Source organism: Macaca fascicularis, chromosome 12, assembly GCF_037993035.2.
Source record: "Macaca fascicularis isolate 582-1 chromosome 12, T2T-MFA8v1.1".
NCBI lineage: Eukaryota > Metazoa > Chordata > Mammalia > Primates > Cercopithecidae > Macaca > Macaca fascicularis.
The window spans coordinates 103,236,429-103,256,742 of NC_088386.1; the positions used below are offsets into that span (position 1 = coordinate 103,236,429).

The 20,314-nt window shown below is 39.6% G+C and overlaps 1 long non-coding RNA gene across 1 annotated transcript in view; it reads left to right on the forward strand.

Annotated features, from left to right (window-relative positions):
• The first annotated feature begins 2,363 nt into the window (after positions 1 to 2,363).
• The window catches only part of LOC102140779 (uncharacterized), a 30,562-nt gene continuing 12,611 nt past the window's right edge, over positions 2,364 to 20,314 (forward strand). Inside the window, exon 1 of the long non-coding RNA XR_282825.5 lies at positions 2,364 to 2,448. This is a non-coding gene — a long non-coding RNA (uncharacterized lncRNA). The remainder of the gene's footprint in view (positions 2,449 to 20,314) is intronic.

The following is a 20,314-nucleotide window of genomic DNA, read 5'->3' on the forward strand; positions in this document are numbered from 1 at the left end:
TTTATTCCCATTTTACAGAGGCACAGAAAGGCTAAGTACTCACATAAGGTTAAACAGCTAATAAAAGATGAAGCCAAGGAGCAAACCCAGGCAATTTGACTACTATGTTCTTAATTCCTTATGTTACTTTATTTATTGATTGATTGATTTTTGCTTTCAAGTCTTTGTTTTTATTCAACTTTTAACTTCTGGGGCACATGTGCAGAATGTGCAGGTTTGTTGCACAGGTAAATGTGTGCCATGGTGGTTTCCTGCACAGATCAACCAATCACCTAGGTATTAAGCCCAGCATTCATTAGCTATTCTTCCTGATGCTCTCTTTCTCTCTCCCCTTTCCCCACCGCTAACAAGTCCCAGTATGTCTTGTTCCTTGCAATGTGTCCATGTTTTCTCATCATTCAGTTTCCTCTTGTGAGAACATGTGGCATTTGGTTTTCTGTTCCTGCGTTTGTTTTCTGAGGATACAGCTTCCAGCTCCATCCATGTCCCTGCAAAAGGCATGATCTTGTTCCTTTTTATGGCCACATAGTATTCCATGGTGTGTGTGTACCACATTTTCTTTATCCAGTCTATCATTGATGGGCCTTTGGGTTGATTCCATGTCTTCGCTATTGTAAATAGTGCTGCAATGAACATACGCATGCATGTATCTTTATAACAGAATGATGTATATCCCTTTGGGTATACAACCTGTAATGGGATTGCTGGGTCAAATGATATTTCTGCTTCTAGATGTTTGAGGAATTGCCACACTGTCTCCACAATCCTTGAACTAATTTACATTCCCATCAACAGTGTAAAAATGTTACTTTTTCTCAGTAGTCTTTTCAGAATCTGCTATTTCTTGACTTTTAAATAATTGCCATTCCACTTGGCATGAGATGGTATCTCACTGTGGTTTTGACTTGCATTTCTCTAACGATCAGTAATGTTGAGCTTTTTTTCATGTTTGTTGACCACATGAATGTTTTCTTTTGAGAAGTGTCTGTTCATGTCTTTTGCCCATTTTTTAATAGAGTTGTTTATTTTTTTCTTGTAAATTTATTTACATTTCTTTTTTTTTTTTTCCTGAGATGGAGTCTCGCTCTGTCACCCAGGCTGGAGTGCAGTGCCACAAACTCAGCTCACTCCAGCCTAATTTTTGTATTTTTTAGTACAGATATGGTTTCACCATGTTGCCAGGCTGGTCTCAAACTCCTGGCCTTGAGTGATCCACCCACCTCGGCCTCCCAAAGTGCTGGGATTCCAGGCATGAGCCACCATGCCTGGCCTACATTACTTCAAATTAACCATAAAACTATATTCTTCATCTACTTGGAATCTATGGGAGTTTTCTATGTAGACAGCATATCCATTTATCCCTACAAGTAACTTCCTAACTGTAGGAAAGAACCTCAGTCATTTTTTGCCTTTTTTTTTTCATCCCATCACACTCATGGGAGATGTCCCACTACCACTGGTACCCAAAGTTCACGCACCACTCTCCATGTTTCTGAACATGGGATTTTGATATGCTGTCCCCCTACCCACTTTCTATTAAGAATCCCTACCCTATCACTGAGGAGTTTCACTGAGCATGAGGAGCTCTGCAGACCCACTTCTCAGTGAAACTGATGAAAATTGGTTTTGAAAACAATAATTTAAGGTCTCTGGAAATAGTCTTACCAACATATAGCAAATGAAGGAACATTTGTTCTTGAAAATCTACTAAAACTAAAAAGTACAAGTGTTAGCGATATTTGAACCAAGACCAACATACTTCCTCTCCTCTCCCAGCTCAGGAAGGTGGAGATTTCACTCCAAACTGCAGCTGAAAACACAGGGCTTCTTCTCCCTCCTGCTACCAGTCTAAGGGCTATTTTCTGGGAGGTGTATTGCATTTGGCATTTCTCATCTTTACCCCAGCTTTCTGTTGCTGAGGCTAAGTTTTGGGTCAGTGTGGCCAAAAGGTGAGGGTTCCCTTCTTCTGTCCAGCAGCCCCCACTGCTATGAGAATACTGAGGCTCTATCTTGGGGATGCTGCTATGAGAATACTGGGGCCCCAGTTGTGCTTATCTTGGCTTGTAACACTGAAATTCCATGCCAAAAGCGGCAGCCTGGTGCTGCACCCTCCTCACCCACTAAGCATTCAGCTTCCAAAGCAAGAATGTCACTCAGAGGAAAATACACTGTGATCCCTGCCCCCAACACCAGAGCCTGGATCACAGAGTTTGTTTGAGGGAAGAAGCAGGTCATAGAACAGAGAGCTCCAGATCTCTCCCCAAAGGAACTGACTTTATTTCAACAGTGTGTGAAAGAGTACAAGCCTAAAGGTGCTCTCAAAAGCAGTGGAAGTTGTGACGTAAGGCAATCTGGAGTTGATTGAGAGTCGCTGGGCACTCAGACGAAGCTGCAGGACAGCTAGTTTGCTGGAAAGACATGAAGAAAGAGACGTCTTACCTTCCTCAGGTAAGAACAAATTGCAAATATCTGGCCCCAGAACTTTTCCTTCAAAGAAGCCCAAATCTGATTGGATTAGGCTGTGAATCAATTTATGCCTGGGGCATTGTTGAAAACAGAGGAATCAAGCTGGAAATTAATTAAGTTTAAAGTTGTGTCTGGTCAAGGAAAGAGAAAAACAGTCAAACTAAGCCCAGTTAAAACCACTATCATTGCAGGTGACTGTGGGCATATCTGACATTACAGCCCTGAAGAGCAACATCAGAGCCTTCACGCTGCCAGAGGGATGAGACGGGGAGGAGAAATAGATTTTACTAAAGTAATTCAATCAACCATGAAAGAAGTAAACAAGTAAATAATAAAAATCCCTGGAGAGGCTGGCACTCAGGATTGTTACAGTAGATTATCCAAAATACATAGTTTCTAACAACAAAAAATGATACGTGCAAAGAAATAATAAAGTACAATAATAATAATATCATAACATATGGCCTGTATACTGGGGGGAGGAGGGGGAGGTGGCAACAAAAATTGACTGTGAGCGTGATCAAATGTCGGTTTAACAGAAACAGGTTTCAAAGTAGCAAATATAAATACACTCATAAAAACCAAAGGAAACCATTATTAAAGAAATAAAACTGGGTTCTTGGCTCAGCAGCTCTTGTCTATAAACCTAACACTTTGAGAGGCTGGAGAAGGAGGACTGCTCAAGGCAAGGAATTAGAGACCAGCCTAGGCAACACAGTGAGACCCTGTCTCAAAAAAAAAAAAAAAAAAAAAAATTAAAATTTGCTGGGTTCAGTGGCATGTGCTTGGAGTCCTAGCTACTCAGGAGGCTGAGGTAGGAAAATTGCTTTAACATAGGAGTTCAAGGTTACTGTGAGCTATGATTGTATGATTGTGCCAGTACACTCCAGCCTGGGTGATGGAGTTAGACTCTGTCTCTAAAAACAGAGAAAGAAAGGTAAGCATGATGACAATTTTACGTCAAATGGTGAATATCAATTAAAAGATAGACATTCTATTTTTTATAAAAAAAAGAACCAAATGGAAAATCTGGAGTTTATAAACATAATAACTAAAATGAACATTTCACTAGAGGGACTCAGCCATAGATGTGAACTGGCAGGAGAAAGAAATAGCAAGCTCAAAGCTATATTGATACAGTTTATGCAATTTGAAGAACAGCAAGGAAAAAAATAAAGAAAAATGAACTAAGCATCAGAGAAATATAGAATGCCATTAATCATACTAAATGTGTATAATGAGACTACAAGGAGAGGAGCGGAAAAGCAGAAAAGATATTTGAAAAAATAAAAGCCAGGTGCTATGGCTCACGCCTGTAATCCCAGCACTTTGGGAGGTCAAAGCAGGAGGATCATTTGAGGCCAGGAGTTCAAGACCAGCCTCAGTAACATAGTGAAACCCATCTCTACAAAATACAAAAAAACAAGCTGGGTATGGCGGCACGTGCCTGTGGTCCCAGCTACCCGGGAGGCTGAGATAGGGGATTGCTTGAGTCCTAGAGGTTGAGGCTGCAGTGAGCTGTCTTGCACCACTGTACTCCAGCCTGGGTGATAGAGTGAGACCCTATCTCAAAATAATAATAATGTCTGAAAAAATATTAATCTACATATTCAGAAAGCTCAATGATCTCCACGTAGGATAAACACAGATTCACAAATAGATGGTAAAAATATTGAAAGCTGAAGACAAGGAGAAAATCTTGAAAGCAATAAGAAAAAAAAAAAAGACATATTACTTACAAGGAAACCCATATTAGGTTAGCAGGTGAGTTCTTAACAGAAACAACAGAGGCCTGAAGGCAGTGGGGTAACATTCAAAGTGTTCAAATAACCAGGAATCCTACATCCAGCAAGGCTGCCTTTCAAAAATGAAGGCAAAATAAAGAAAAAACAAAACCTGAGAGAATCTGTTGCTAGCCAATCTGCATCATAAGGAGTATTAAAGGAAGTTCTTTAGGCTGAAAGCAAGTGACCCCAGACAGTAACTCAAATCCACATTAGAAAATAAAGAACACTGGAAAAAGTAATTATGTAGTTATAAAAGACATTAGAGATGCATAGTTCTGGTTCTTTCTTCTTTAACTGATTTAAAACACAATTGTCTAAAACAATATGCACATAATGTATTGTTGGGCCTGTAACATGCAGAAAAGTAATATATTTACCCACAATGGCACAAAGAAGGTAGATAGGGAAAAAAACTTATTGGGCAAAGGAAATGACTCCAGATGGTAAGTGGAATCCACAGGAACAAATTAAGAGAAACAGAAATGAATAAGAAGATGAATATAAAAAAATTACAAATATATACTTGTTCTCTTTTCTTCTGTTAGTTTTTTAAAAAGACATAAAGTAAACAAATATAACAATAAATTATTGGGATTGTAACATTTATAAATGTAATATGTATGGTAATAATACCAAAGGGGGAAAAGGAATACAATTATAAAGGAGTAACATTTCTATATTTCATGGGATTAACTTAATATAAATCTGAAGCTATTTCTGATAAGTTAATACGTATATGGTCCCTAGAGCAACCAGTAAGGAAATAACTCAAAAAATGAAAATACAAAAATCAGTAAAGCTGGATACATGACATTATGCATTTATTAAAACCCACAGAACAATACAACACAGAGTAAATGCTAATACAAACTATCGACTTTAGTTAAAAATTATTATCAATATTGATTCATAAATTGTAATAAATGTCCCCTAGAAATGCAAGCTATTAACAATAGTGGAAATTGTGGTGGTGAAAGGTTAAATGGCAACTCTTTTACTTCTGGCACAATTTTTCTGTAGACTTAAAACTACCTTAAAAAATAAAAACCTGTTAGAAAAAAATGATCTCAAAGTCTCTGACCAATGAATTTTTTAAATTATTAAAGAAATTTAAGTGGTATATTAGAAAATATTTACTTAATGCTAATAAAAGCACTAAAAGAGGAAGAAGAGAATGAAAAAGGCATGAGACAGAAAACAAAACACAGCAGATGTAAGCCCAATATATTAATATTAATCTTAAATGTGAATGGATTAAACACCTCAGTTAAATGTCAGAGATTGTCATACTAGGAAAGTCCATGGTTTTCTTTTTTGTTTTTCTATGGAAAAGTCCATAGAGTCCAACTCTATGCTGTCTATAGGAGACATATTTGAGATTCAAAGATTAAAATATATTGGATGTAAAAGGATGAAAAAATATTGTGAAATAGTAACCACAAGAAAGCTGGAGTGGTTATACTAATATCAGGCAAGACTGACTTTAAAAGGAAAAAAAGTTACTAGAGATAGAGAAGGACATTTTATAATGATGAAAGGAGCAATCTATGAGGAAAATATAGCAATTAGGAACATACATACACTTAACAAGAGAGCAGCAAAAAAAAAAAAAAGGAGCGAAAACTGACAGAAATGAAGGGGAAAATGAACAATAAAAAGAGACAATAATAAAAGGAGAAATTCAATGATAATAATAACATACTTAAGTACCCCACTTTAAATGATGGATTTAAAAAACTAGGCAGAATATCAACATTTCAACAGCACCATAAACCAAATAGACCTAACATACATCTATGAATAACTCCACCCCAAAACGGCAGACAATAGATGATTTTCAAGTGCTTAAGGAACATTCTCCAGGATAGAACATAAGCTAGTCCATAAAACAAACCTCAACAGAGTTAGAGGAATAAGTATAGTCCAAACTATGTCCTCCAACTATGATGGAATGAAGTATAGACATTAATAACAGAAGAACTTTTGGAGACTCTGAAATATGTGGAAATTAAATAACATACTCCTAAAAAACCAGTGGGTCAAAGATAAAATCAAAAGGTAAATTAAGGAGGACTTTCAAATAAATGAAAATGAGAACATAGCAAAATCATGAAATACAACTAAAGCAGTGCTCACTTGGAAATTTATAGCTTTAGATACTAAAAAAGGAGAAGGATCTCAAATCAATAACCTAACTTTCCACCTTATGGCACTGAAAAGAAAAGCAAACTTTTCATGCCCAAAGAGAGCAGAAGAAAGGAAATAAGATCAGAGGAAAAATTAATGAGAGAGAATGAGAAAAATAATAGAGAAAAATCAATGAAACCAAAATCTGCTTCTTCGAACACAGCTAAATGGACAAACCTTTAGCTTTGTCAAGAAAACAGGAGAGAACACTCAAATTATTACAATCAGAAATGAAAGAGAGGACATTACTACCAACCATACAGAAATAAAAAGATTTATTAAGTAATACTGTAAACAAATATATTCCAATAAACTGGACAACCTAGATGAAACAGACAAACCCCAAAAAGGAAGCTGACTGGGGAACAAACAAACAATCTTAATAGACCAATAACAAGTAAAAAGATTGAATCAGTGATCAAAAACTACCTATAAAGAAAAGCCCAGGCTCAGATGGCTTCAGCGGTGATTTTTATGATACATTTAAAGATTAATACCAATTCTTCACAACTCTTCCAAACAATAGAAGAGGAACACTTCCCAATCCATTCTGTGAGGCCAGTATTGCCCTGATACCAAAACCAGGCAAAGGTATCACACAAAAAAAGAAAACTACAAACCAATGTCTCTTATGAATATGGATTTAAAATCTCAACAAAATACTAGCAAACTGAAAACAGCAATATATAAAAAGAATTGTACGCCTGTAATCCCAGCACTTTGGGAAGCTGAAGTGGGTGGATTGCTTGAGTCCAGGAGTTCAAGACCAGCCTAGGCAACATGACAAAACCCCGTCTCTACTAAAAATACAAAAATTAGCCTGGCACGATGGTGAGCACTTATAATTCTAGCTACTCTGGAGGCTGAGGCAGGAGAATTGCTTCAATCTGGGAGGTGGAGGTCGCAGTGAGCTGAAATGGCGCCACTGCACTCCAGCCTGGGTGACAGAGTGAGACTCTGTCTCAAAAAAAGAAAAAAAAAATGTATAGCATGACTAAGTAGCATTTATCCTAGGAATGCAAGATTGGTTTAGCATCCAAAAATCAGTAAATACAATGCACCTTATTGAAAACAAAAACAAAAACCATATGGTCTTTTTTTTTGTCAAAAAATCATTTGACAAAATTCAGCATGCTTTCATGATAAAAAATATTTGACAGGCTAGGAACGGAAGGAAACTTCCTCCACCTGATAAAGGGAACCTACAAAAACCCACAGCAAACATCGTATTAATGCTTAATAGTGAATGTCTACATGGTTTCTTCTAAGATCAGGAAAAAGACAATGTTATTAGATCTTGCCACTTCTATTCAATATTTAACTAGAGGTTCTAATCAAAGTAACTAGGTGAGAAAAATAAATAAAATGCATCCAGATTGGAAAAGAATGAATAAGACTATATCTATTCACAGATGACATGAACTCATATTATAGAAAATCCTAAGGAATCCATGAAAAAAACTACTAGAACAAACAAGTTCTGTTATGTTGTAAAGATCCAAAGCCAATATTCAGAAATCAACTGTATTTCTATATACTTGCAACAAAGTATCCAAAAGTGAAATAAAAAAAAATTCCACTTAAAATAGCATCAAAAATAATAACATATGTAGGAATAAATTTAATGAAAGGAGTACAAAACTTACACACTGAAAACTATAAAATACTGTTGTAAGAAATTAAAGAAGATCTACATAAAATAGAAGAACATTCCACTTTGATGAATTGAAGGATTTAATATTGTTAAGTTGGTAATATTCCCCAAACTAAGCTACAGATTCAAAAAAATCCCCATCAGAATCCCAACTGGCTTTTTTGTAGAAACTTGCAAGGCAGTCCTAAAATTCATATGGAATTGGAAGGAGTCAGAATCACTAAATTCATCCAAAAAAGAGTAAAGTTGGAGGATACACACTCACCAATTTCAAAACTTACTACAAAACAATAGTAATCAAGACAGTATGATGCTGACATATAGTTACAAATAAACATGTAGACCAATGGATTAGCACTGACTGTCCAGAAGTAAACCTATGTGTCTCAACTGTCTTTCTACAATGCCAAGACAATTCAATTGGACAAAAATAATATTTTTAACAAATAGTGCTGGAGCAAATGCATAGCTACAAGCAAAAGGATGAAATAGGACCCTTACCTTAAACCATATATAAAAGTTAACTCAAAATGGATCAAAACCTAAGTATAAAAGCTAAATTTATAACACTCGTAGAAGAAAATATAGGGGTAAATCTACTGACCTCAGATTTGACAATGTATTCTTAGATACCACACCAAAAGCATGATCAACAAAAGAAAAAATAGGTAAGTTGGACTTCATCAAAATTTAAAACTTCCTTGCTTTAAAGAACACTATCAACAAAATGAAAAGACAACCCACAGTATGGGAGAAAATATTTAAAAATAATATATAAGGAACCTGTATACAAAATACATAAGAAGTCTTCCAACTCCTTAATAAAAAGGCAACTCAGTTTTAAAATGTGCAAAGGATTTGAGTAAATGTTTCTCCAAAGAAGATACACATATGGCCAATAAACACATGAAAAGATGCCCATCTCTTAGTCATCAGGTAAATGCAGATCAAAGCTACCAGATGTCACCACACACTAAGATAGCTAGAATCAAAAAGTTAGGTAACAACAGGTATTGGTGAGGAGATAAAGAAACCAGAACCCTCATACACTGCTGGTGAGAACGTAAAATGGTCCCGCTGCTTTGGAAAACAGTCTGACTCTTCCTAAAATTGTTAAACATAGATTTGTCATATATAACCCAGCAATTTTATTCTCAGGTATATACCTAAGAAAAATGAAAATGTATGTCCATACAAAAACTTGTACATGAATGTTTATAGAAGCGTTATTCACAATCGCCAAAAGGTAGAAACAGCCCATACATCTACCAATTTATGAATAGATAAATAAATTGTGGTATATGTATACAATGGAATATTATTAGGCCACAAAAAGAAAGGAAGTATGGATACATACCACAACATGAATGAACTTTGAAAACATCACATTAAATGCAAGAAGTTAGTCACAAAAGGCCACATATTATACGAGTCCATTTATAGGAAATGCCCAAAGTAGGCAAATCTACAAACACAGAAAGTAAATTTGTGATTGCTTAGGGCTGGGAGAAAGGAGGAGTAGGGGAAGGTAAGAGCTAAAGGGTGGAGGGTTTCTTTCTGAGGTGAAAAAATTATCCTAAAATTGACTGTGGTGATGGTTGCACACATCTGTGAGTGTACCAAAAACCATTGAATTATACACTTTAAATGCATGAATTCTATGGCATATGAATTATATCTCAATGAAATTATTGTTGAAAATTCAGCAACATTCTACAAAATGCCTGACCAGTATTCTTCAAAACTCAAAGTCATCCAAAACAAGAAAGGTCAGAGAAACTGTCACAAACCAGAGGAGGCTAAGAAAACAACATCATGCCCAAAGGTCATGTGGTGTCTTGGATGGAATCCTGTAACAGGAAAGAGGCATTTGGGAAAAACTAGTGACTCCTGTATAAAAGGTGGAGTTTAGTCAATAATAATGTACCACTGAGACACCTTTACTTGTGACAAATGTGTCCCCAGTGAGGTAAGATGGTAACCACATGGAAACTGGGTGAGGGGTATACAGGAGCTCTCGGTATTATTATTGCAACTTTTCTATAAACCTAGAGCTACCTCTGAAATAAAATGTTTATTTCAATTTCATGGAAAGGAATCCCTGCCCTAGCTCAGTGTTTCCCCACTCCTCTTGCTTTTAGGAGTTAGCTATAGATGACCATGAGCTTCCTTTGCGGAGAGGCCAATAAAAGGTTGTTAGGGGTGAATGCTGCTGGAAAGGGCAGGGAGGGGACGGATTACATTGCCAGCCAGACATCATCGTAAAAGACAGAGAGGAAGTGTAAAAAAAAAGCAAAAAAAAAAAAAAAAAAAAAAAAAAAAAAAACAAACCCCGGCGTGGCAGAGGCTGTCACCTAATCCTGATGGGCAAAGTTGAGCCTTGGCTGCAAACATTTAGGAAGTTAGAGAAGAACAACTGGAAAGGAGGAAGGGGCCTGGCTGACTGATGGAGGGGGCTAGGCCAGGATGTCAGGTGCCAGATGGGTTCCTTATAAGTTGTCAGTGCAGAAAAGGAATGAAGAAGGCACAGGAGCCTCAGCACCCGCTCCAGGTCATGTAGATTGTCATTGTCTCCTCACCAGATAGTTATTTACAAGTGTCCATTTCTCACAAAGCACAAGAGCAGATAGAGATGACCAAAGACACCTTTTCTCCTGGTACTTCCCACTGGACTAGTGTCCTGAAAGGCATACATACTTTTTGAAATGTTTTTTGAGGACACAGCCTTACAGGAATATCTTATAAACATAGATTTCATTGCCAAAACAAGCAAATGTTCAGGATGTAGGACTCTAATAAAAATAGCAAGACAAGAATCTGATCAGAATATAGAAGAGAAATCACTTAGGCATTTTATTGGGCATTTACTACAAACTGTGTCCTAAGTCGGAGGCTGGGGTAGGGGGTAGGAGACAAAAATCATCTCTCCTGGCCCCTGAGAAACTCACAATCAAGGTGAGTCTGTATGAGAGGGGAGATGAGGAAGGCAGTGGTCCAGAAGAGAGAGAACTTGAAAAGGAAGAAAGAAAAAGAAAAAGAAAAAATCACAATACAAAGCCAAAGGGCTAATCATAGAGATCTAAGCTGATCTCTTGCCCCTCCTGCAAAAACTCGAGTCAGAAGAAAACCTCCCAGGGGGTATAAAGTGTGGAGAGGCATGAGAAGCAGTCATCTTGGCTGACCCTCATTGAGCATTCACTGTGTACCTGTAGGAGCCATGCCAAGCACTTGACATGCCTTATGCCACCTAATGACACAACTCTACAGGAAGGCACATTTTAAATCCCCATTTTCTAGATTGTGAAATTATAATTCAGCAAGGTTCCATGACTTGCCCAAGGACACACAGATAGGAAATACTGGAACTGAGGAAATCAGTCTTTCTCTAGATCTATGGGCTTAATGTCTAAACGACTTTGTCTAGGCAAAAGAATGCAAGCTAAAAATAACAGATTCTTTCCTCATATTAAAATGAAAGTTCGCATAGGGATGAAAGAAAAAAAATCAAGATCTAAGTCCTCCATCCTTAAGTCCAACCTTACAAGCAGGGTCTGCCTCGACCTGATGGAGGAAGATGGAAATAGGAACAAAAGAGAAATGGTAAATGCACAGGTGTTAGTCACACTCCAGGGAGGCCCTGCTGTTCTGCAAGGGGAAGAAGGACATGGCCTCAGCTTCCAGTTAGCACTTCCCATGCCAAGACTGTTGATCCAGTGAGACAGTGACACAGAGACAGCAGAGAGAATTAATAAATAAGCCATTACTGCTTCAGAATTACATATACAACCAGCTAGTGACCATTTTAAGATGAGGGAGGGGAGTGCATAGAGACAGTAAGAAAAAAAAAAAGAGAGAAATGTCTGTTGAACAATGGCAAAGAGTCAGATAAGTTTATTTGTTTGTTAGAGCTGGGAGATCTCAGTTCCCTCGGGCAGAAGCCTGTTAGCCTCATCGCTGCAAGGTTTTTCCAGTTAGAAGCATAAATGAATGCTTATAGGTTCTTGAACATATTATACACAATATGTAGAAGCAGACCCATGTATAATAATGTGTGGAAATGTCTTGGCCATATTTCTGATGCCAGAAGGTCTTGTAGCCAAAGTAGGAGTACGTGTGGCATCTGAGGCACATTCCAAGAGCTCCCATTCAGTTTGATATCACCCAGACATTTTGGTACAAGCAAGCCCTTTTCAACCCATACACTCAACTTCCAGACCTCAAATCTCTCCACCTTTACTCATTGTCCCCATTCTAAGATCTAAACTGGCTCTCCTAGTTGTCACTTTTGCCTGTTGCTAATGTGACCTCACATTCCATGAGTCTGAATATATGAATTTTAAGAAATTACATGAGTGACGTGAATATCTTTGTGTAGATGGAACCCACTTGAATAATCCTTTTTAAGGTCACATTTTCTTACATTTGCCAATAAGAAATTCATGATAGATTTTTTTCTTAAATACCTCCCTAGTATCTTCATTACGTATTCTGAATCAGAAAAATACGACTCTACAGAAGCATGTATGTTGTGTAAATTGCAAGCTGCACCTATATTGAAGTAAAATATGGGAAGAAGTTGTGGGACTGGATGCTGCTTAGGAAAGACATCATCTGGGGATCTAGTTATCAGTATGGATGATAACTGATACCTACAGTTCTCAGCTTATATTGGGGTGTTCCTCCACCACTGATGACCTATGCCGGATTCTCTTTCAGTGGAAAAAGCATAGAATATTAGTGGCAGAGAGCAAACTACAATACATTTTGTTGACCCTCTTACTTTACGGATGAAGAATCTAAAATCTGCAATGTTGAATGACTTATTCAAGATCATGGAGCTTTGCAAGTTTGTTAAACATCCCAAGTCTCATAAACATTTTTAAACTTGGGCTCAGCCTATGTGACCCAATCTTGCTGAGGATATGAAGTCATTACAAAAATTTCCTCTCATTGCCAGGCTAGGAAATGAAGGCCATTGAATACTGTTACGCAAAAAGGATTAGGGTGTCAGGGGCAGGTTTTGTGGGACTTGAAGTTTATAAAACTTCAAAGCTTCTCTGAGGAAAAACAACGCTAAGCTAAAAATATAAATTGGGTACAAAAAGAGAATCTTTATTTAGAATGAGGAAATAAAATGCAATTAATTTTTTCGGTGAACATGAGTTGAGCATGGTGGCTTGCACCTGTAATCCCAGCTACTCAGGAGGCTGAGGCAGGAGGATCACTTGAGCCTAGGAGTTTGAGGCTGCAGTGAGTTATGATGGCCCACTATACTCCAACTTGGGCAAAAGAGTGAGACACTGTCTCTAAGTATAAAATAATAAGGTGGGAAAATATCACATACATCACAAATACCAAAAAAGTGATGTTTTTATGGATTAACTTCCTCACATGCCTATAATACTTGTTCCTCTACAATCTTTGCTGCGTGCTCTTTGGTAATTCTTCACATGACAAGGATTTTGTAAATTCTTCCCTACAGGAAAAATTGAAAAGCAATTCAGTCTTTCCTCTAGCATCATTGACCAAAATTCACCTTTGATTATTGACAGTTTAGAAAAACTTTTCTATTTTTTTTATTGGGATAGTTGTCAAATCTGGGGGAACTTATCAAATTTCTTTCATACATACGAAGTATAAGATGTGGAATAACTTTCCAAAAGCTAACTTCTGGCACTGACTATTTGAAATATTGTTATTCCCTGTATACCCGCATACTCCTAATCTCAGACATCATACTGGGATACCATCAGAACCACCCAGGCAAGAGGGAACCTGCACTTGACAGGAATATATTCTGCTCCTCTGCCCTTGGTGTCTCTCTGCACAGGGCAAGAAATCTGTAGGGCTAGGAGACATGTCTGCTCAAAGCCCATGCCCCCTGCTTCTTCATCTCACTCCAAGTACACAGGACCCTGGAATTTCTTGATCAAACAGACCCTCCCTAGATCTCTTCCTGGAGTCTTTCCTTCCAAGGGCAAAATGTATCCTTAGTGTGATTATTCCTTGGCCAGCTTCAGAGCCATGGACAGAGCCCATGCAAATGAAGGGCCCTGAAGCTTAAAATGCACTAGCTTCATGGCAAACCCACCTCTATGCAGAGGCTCTGCAATGAAGTCTTTTGCATCTTGTACCGCAACCCAATCTGGAAGCTACTCCACCCACCAAAAGTACAGTCTATAAAAACTTCACCACTGCCTCAGCATTGCAACCATGCAGAGGAAACAGTTAGAAAGAGCTCAAAGAGATAGAAATGTGTGTGGCTCTGAACACAGTGAAATCTTACTAGATAATGATTAAATGGCAGCAGACATCTTGCCTGTCTGTCCTTCTGAGCCAACAGGCTTCCATCTTGGCATTTCTCAGAGGAGAACCCCATGGCCATGCAGTGCCTTCAGTGTTCCCATCTGGCAGAAGTTGGGCAACATTTCCAGAAACCTAATCCTTTCACATACTCTTCTTTCTTCTTAACCTCAGGTAACACACCAGACACCTGGACCCCTTAACAGCCCAGGACACTGGCCAGGTGACCCCCTCTGGACACAGTCAATGGAGGGCAAACTCCCACTCTCTTCATGTGTTGTGCATTGGAGTGAGGCAAGGAGGGAGTGTGGGAGGAGTGGCCAAGGCAGGTCTAAAATGAAGACTTTTCAAGAAAAAACTGACCACTTTGGGGGCCTCTTGTGCACTGAGCATTAATTTCTCAATACTTCTCCTCCCCAGCTCCCCTCTAACTCTTTGGCCCCTGTGCCCATAGTTGTTTCCTTATGCCACCACTGCATCTGCTCAGAGGACACCCACCTGATGACCAAGATGAATCGTGCTTAGAAAAGCTCCAGGGCAACCCTAGGCAATCCAGCAAAGCGCCCCTAGACTTTCTCCAGCATGCACCCCTGCTCCCCGCACCCACGGGGTCTTCAGGAGTTCTGGCCATGTCTCCTGACCCTCTGAGGTCCTATTTTCAAACACTTTTATTCTCATTCAAGGTATGAGATTAATAACACCCCCTACCTTAAGGTATATGTTTTGAAAAAGAGGAGAAGGTCTTAAGCAGAAGATTCAAAGTGAATGAGCTTTAATTAAATGTCTAATAAAGAGAGATACAGATATGGATTTCAAGAAACACTTCTATTTAAAAACATCTTAAAATAGGGTAATGCATTTAATCCCCACATTTAAGCTTCCCTGTAATGGGAAGAAATAAACTGAGAGCTTTGGAGTAGGAAGACAGGGTCGAGGGGTGACCTGGGAGGGGGCTGGGTGACTTGTTGCAAAAGTCAGAAGACCATGAGTCAGGGTGGGGACAGTATAACACTGTCATGAATTCTATCTTGCTGGCTTCTGTGCATGTGCGCATGCACACACACACACACACACACACACACACACACACACACACACACACAGAGTACGAATGCCTTTTGTGGGAGGTGCTATTACTAACACTAAGTCTAAATCTAAGCCTCTCATTTTGTATTCCCTGCACTGTAAGGGGCAGCCCAAAGGGTCGGGGTGGGGGGCGGGTGGGAGGGGCATCTAGAAGGAGAAGGACAGATTTAAAAGGAAAGATTTACGAGGCCATGAAGACGTTCCTCCCAGACTCCTGAGTGCAGGAGTATGACTTATTTATTTTATTTTCGTTTGCAACCAAAACCTTCGCCTGACTCCCATTGGCCCCAGCTGAGAGGGGAGAGAGGGCTGGTCCGTCAGGCGTTGATCACCGGGCCAACGGGAGACAGTGTGGCGTGATGCTGACGCAGCCCACTGACAAGCCAGGGAGGCCCAGGGGAGCAGCTCTGAGCAGAGCAGCCAGAGCCATGCAGGTAGAGAGCTGACAGCCAGGGAATTGCTAAGAGGCGCCGGGCTGGTGGGGGCAGGATGGTGAAACAGTTGGACTCCAGAGAAGGTGTGATTTGTGATGCACAAACTGTCGTTTACCCACTCCCCTTGGAGTCCTCTCCACGTCCCTCAGCTCCATCAACCTCTCCCCAGTTTAAATTTCCTCTCTCCCTTCCCCCTCCTGCATGCTTACTCCGTGGGTCCCCGCATTTCTATTCAATAACCTTTCTCTCCCCCTGTCCTTTTGGGAGAAGGAAGGGAGCAGATGAACACACATTAATAACATCTAAAGTCACATAGTGATCAGCTGAAGGGGGCAGTCTCTCTGATGTCCTCAAGGCATCCTATTTAGGAATTTATATCTGCAGAGCCAGAAGAAAGCACAGCATCACTGGGGGACAGGCTAGGGAGTTAAGGGGATGGCTGCGTCAGTGTGGGGAATTCGTGCACTTATGGTGCAAAAGCACAAGGTGCATGAATTATCAAAGGGCTCAAGGACTGCCTGGTCCCCACTTGAATTATCAAAGGGCTCAAGGACTGCCTGGTCCCCACTCCCCTCCCTGGAGAGAGGCATCCCTGGGAAAACAGGAGCTTGTGTCTCCAGACCAGAGTTCTCTTTTAAGAAAATGGAAGTTGGGAGGGAAAGGCAGAGAAAAGCTTCAAGCCTATGGACAAGTCCTGAATCCTCCTCAGAATAGTGACCCCTGACATATGCACTGATGTGCCCATTTATTGAGAATCTCAGAATTCTTCGCAAAGGTGTCCCATTTAAGAAAATCCTCCATCCTTTTCAGGCAAAAGCAACAAACAGTAACAAAATAAAACTTTACTTATCAGATGGTGGTTACCAGTCTTTCCCTGCCATTTTTCTGGATGATGTTTAAAACCATGAGTCTCCTCCTGGCCTTTCCCTTGTTACTGCACATAACCACATAGCCCTCTTACACTGGATGAAGCACTTTCTCCATAATGTTCACTTCTTCAATGGTGGGATAGATGCTGCTGTTCTGACAGCTGGAGTATTCAGACTGATGAGAACCACTGGTGATTCTCAGCAGTCCCAACATCACATGCTTCCTGTCCTGATGACCTGTGAGTCACCACTCCACCACCTCCCTATATGGGTGAGAGGTTACATCAATCCCAGTCTATAGATGGAACAACAAAGGCCCAGTTGAGCGGATGTGCTTTCATGAGTCTGTCTCATACTATCTATTGCCAGGAAACAGGGTACAGTTGGAGACATATTGTTGCATCATCTGAAGGCCTCTATGTCATCTGAAGACACAACTATGAAGCTAGGCTTCACTCTATCACAGGAGCGGGAGCCTCAGAGTTTACCCCTAGTTCCAATCCTGACACCTGCTTAGTATAGAAGTACTTAGGTCCAGGAGTCAGAGGTCTGAGTTCTAGACTTAGAATTACCACTTAGCAATCACTTTAATCATGTCACTCACCTGCTAAAAGTCTTCCTATGGTGCCCTATTGCCCTTAAAATAAAATCATAACCCCTTATGATGGAATTCAAGACTGTATCATCTGGCTTTTGCCATCTCTCTGACCCCATCTCACACCTCTCTCCCTCTTACTTGCGACACCCCAGACACATCAGCCTATCTTTCTGTTCCTTTAAGTCACTTGGGTTGGTTCCTACTTCATTGTCTTTGTACATGCTGTTCTCTCTGCCTACAATGTCCTAAAATTGTCTGTAGTCTGCTAATCATTTGACCCTTAACAAATACTGCATTACTCAATAGGGGACTCTCTCCCAGATAAAGGTTTTTTGGGGGGTTGGGAGGAGAATTTGAAATTTGATATATATTTTTAAAATCCAAGTAGTCATCATGGGGAAAATAAGAATCTTTCATTTGTTCATTAATTCATTCATTTAGCAGATATTTACCAAGTACCTTCTATGTTGGACTTCATTATACAACGTGGTACTGTTTCTATTTGAATTACAATACATAAGCAGGGATGGGGAACTATGAGTTTTTAGAGCCTCTAGAAGTTCTAACCTAGCCCTGGCATCAGCTCATGTGTCACCTCTTCAGAGATGCTTTTCCTGATCACATTATAAATTAGCTCTCCTTGCCTTCCCTCCACTTTCTAACACAAAACCCTGTTGTATAGAATAGAATAATATAATTTACCACTGCCCTAATTTGTTGATTGACGTATTTACTTACGTACCATCTGTCTCCACCAATTCATATTTAAGTTTCGTGAAAGCATAACCTTGTCTGTCGTAGTCACCACAAGCACATAGAACAGTGCCTGGCACACAGAAGGTGTTTGAAAAATGTCTGCCAAATAAACAGAGTAATGAACAAACGAATGTAATCTTGGGCTAGTCACTTAAACTCTCTGAGCCTTAGGTTTTTCATCTCTAAAGTATGATCAACAACAACAACAACAAAATACCTGCCTGAGTCAAAATGTTGGCAAGAGTTTGAAATAAAATATGTATAGACCCAATTTCCTAGAAAACAGAGCCTGAGGCAGGGATCAAGTGCTGGTGTTTTAAGTAGTAGGTACAATCCCTAGGCATTGGGAATGAGGGAAAAGGGAAAGAAAAAACAGAAAGAGTGAGAAGAAATAAAACGTGGGTGGGCTCCTACACTGACTACTGCTTCATGTGAAGCCACAAAGGGGCACATCGGTCACTTGACAGGGGCATCCATTGGACCACACAGGACATCTTACATGGAGAAACTCTACCCTGAAAAAATGTATCAAGGGAGAACAGAACATTGGTCAATATTCACCCACTGGAGATTTTACCCCCCCACACTTCCATATTGCCTCATCCTTACCCACCTCTCCCCAGTCTCCCCTGAAATCAACTCCTCTGTCCTTTAGTATGACATTTCACCCAAGCCTGGGAGTGTCTGGAAGAGATGGAGAATCCAGATTGACCATGAGTGGTGAAACCCTGCAACCCCACCCAAAACCCTTTGGCTTCAAAAGTGACAGCTACTTCAGAACAAGCAACTTTAGTGCAAGCGGGGGCAGGGAAGGATGAGAGACTGTCATGCAGATGAAAGAATCCCACGAGGAAGAGAGGATGCACGCAAGATAGATTTGATACAGCATTAGAAAGCGGTTTAGAAACTGTAAAGCCGCAAACAATGAAAAGTGATGTTGTTTTATTGGTCTTCTTGGAAATGCAACTGTCTTTCCAACTCATAGTCTCTGCACTTGTATAAGTTTGATGAGCTTTCAACTAGACTGCACAAATGAAGCCTTCCTTGTTTCCACTGTTATTGTTGAAACAGTATCTCTCTGAAATAAGCCACTTCATCTCCTCATAAAAAAATCCTTATATCCAAAATAGGATCTCTAAATGGATTCTGTTAAAGTGGGTTTTTTTGCTTGCTGTATTTAGTTTCTAGACTGCAGCTAATATGAGCAATCCATATGGAAGATACTTTTCAAGTTACCTCCTTATCTTTTGATTCTCCCTTCATCAGTCTGCTTTTATAACATCAGCTTCCTTGGGGCCATTCTTATATCGTCTACACAGTGATAAATTTTAACACACCTCCAACATGTCATTAAATGTTAATGGCATAGAGCCCATGTAATAGTCAGAATGAAGATTTTCCAGCCTGAAATGCCTCCATCAGCAATTACAAAACTTGTTGACATGTGGCCCCTTCATCAGATTTTATCTACAAATCCAAGACCCATACAATTAGGGGTCAACCTGAATTGGGGTCAACTTGAATTGGGGTCAGCCTGAACTGAGGAGCCACATGTGTTCTGGACTTCGATTGCATTTCTGAGCTCAGCTGAATAAAATGCTGGGCACATAGTAAGATACATACACAAACATAAACATATCATGTATATAATTCATTAAATATGTTACCAAATGAATGACTTTAGTCAGTTTAGAATGGAAATGCAAAAATTAAAAGCAAAAGCACAGGCTCTAGAACCAAAGTGCATGGGTTCAAATCCCAGGTTTATCATAAACCAGCTAGTGTGACATTAGACAGTTGGCTTGACCTTTAAGTGCCTCTGTTTGTGCCTTGGTTTTTTTCTCCTGTAAAATCGGGATAACAGGCATGCCTACCTCACAGGTTTGTTGTGAAAATTAAAATGATGCCAGGAGTATGAGTCTTTTAGTCTAGTAAGAGTGCCTAGTGCACAGTGAACAAGGGATGCAGGTTAGCCTGGATGATAATTTCAACTGCGCTGCTAGCCACCCACCTGCCCATCCAAATCAGGAGAAGGGTGTCTCTTCAATCATGCCATCTGTCTTCACTAGTTCAACCAGACCCAGGCTTGCATATGTTTAAAATCGAGTATAAAGCCTGCGTTTTAAAATTTGTGTAGTCAAAAGGAATCTCACACTAGTCATGGCATTTTCTGT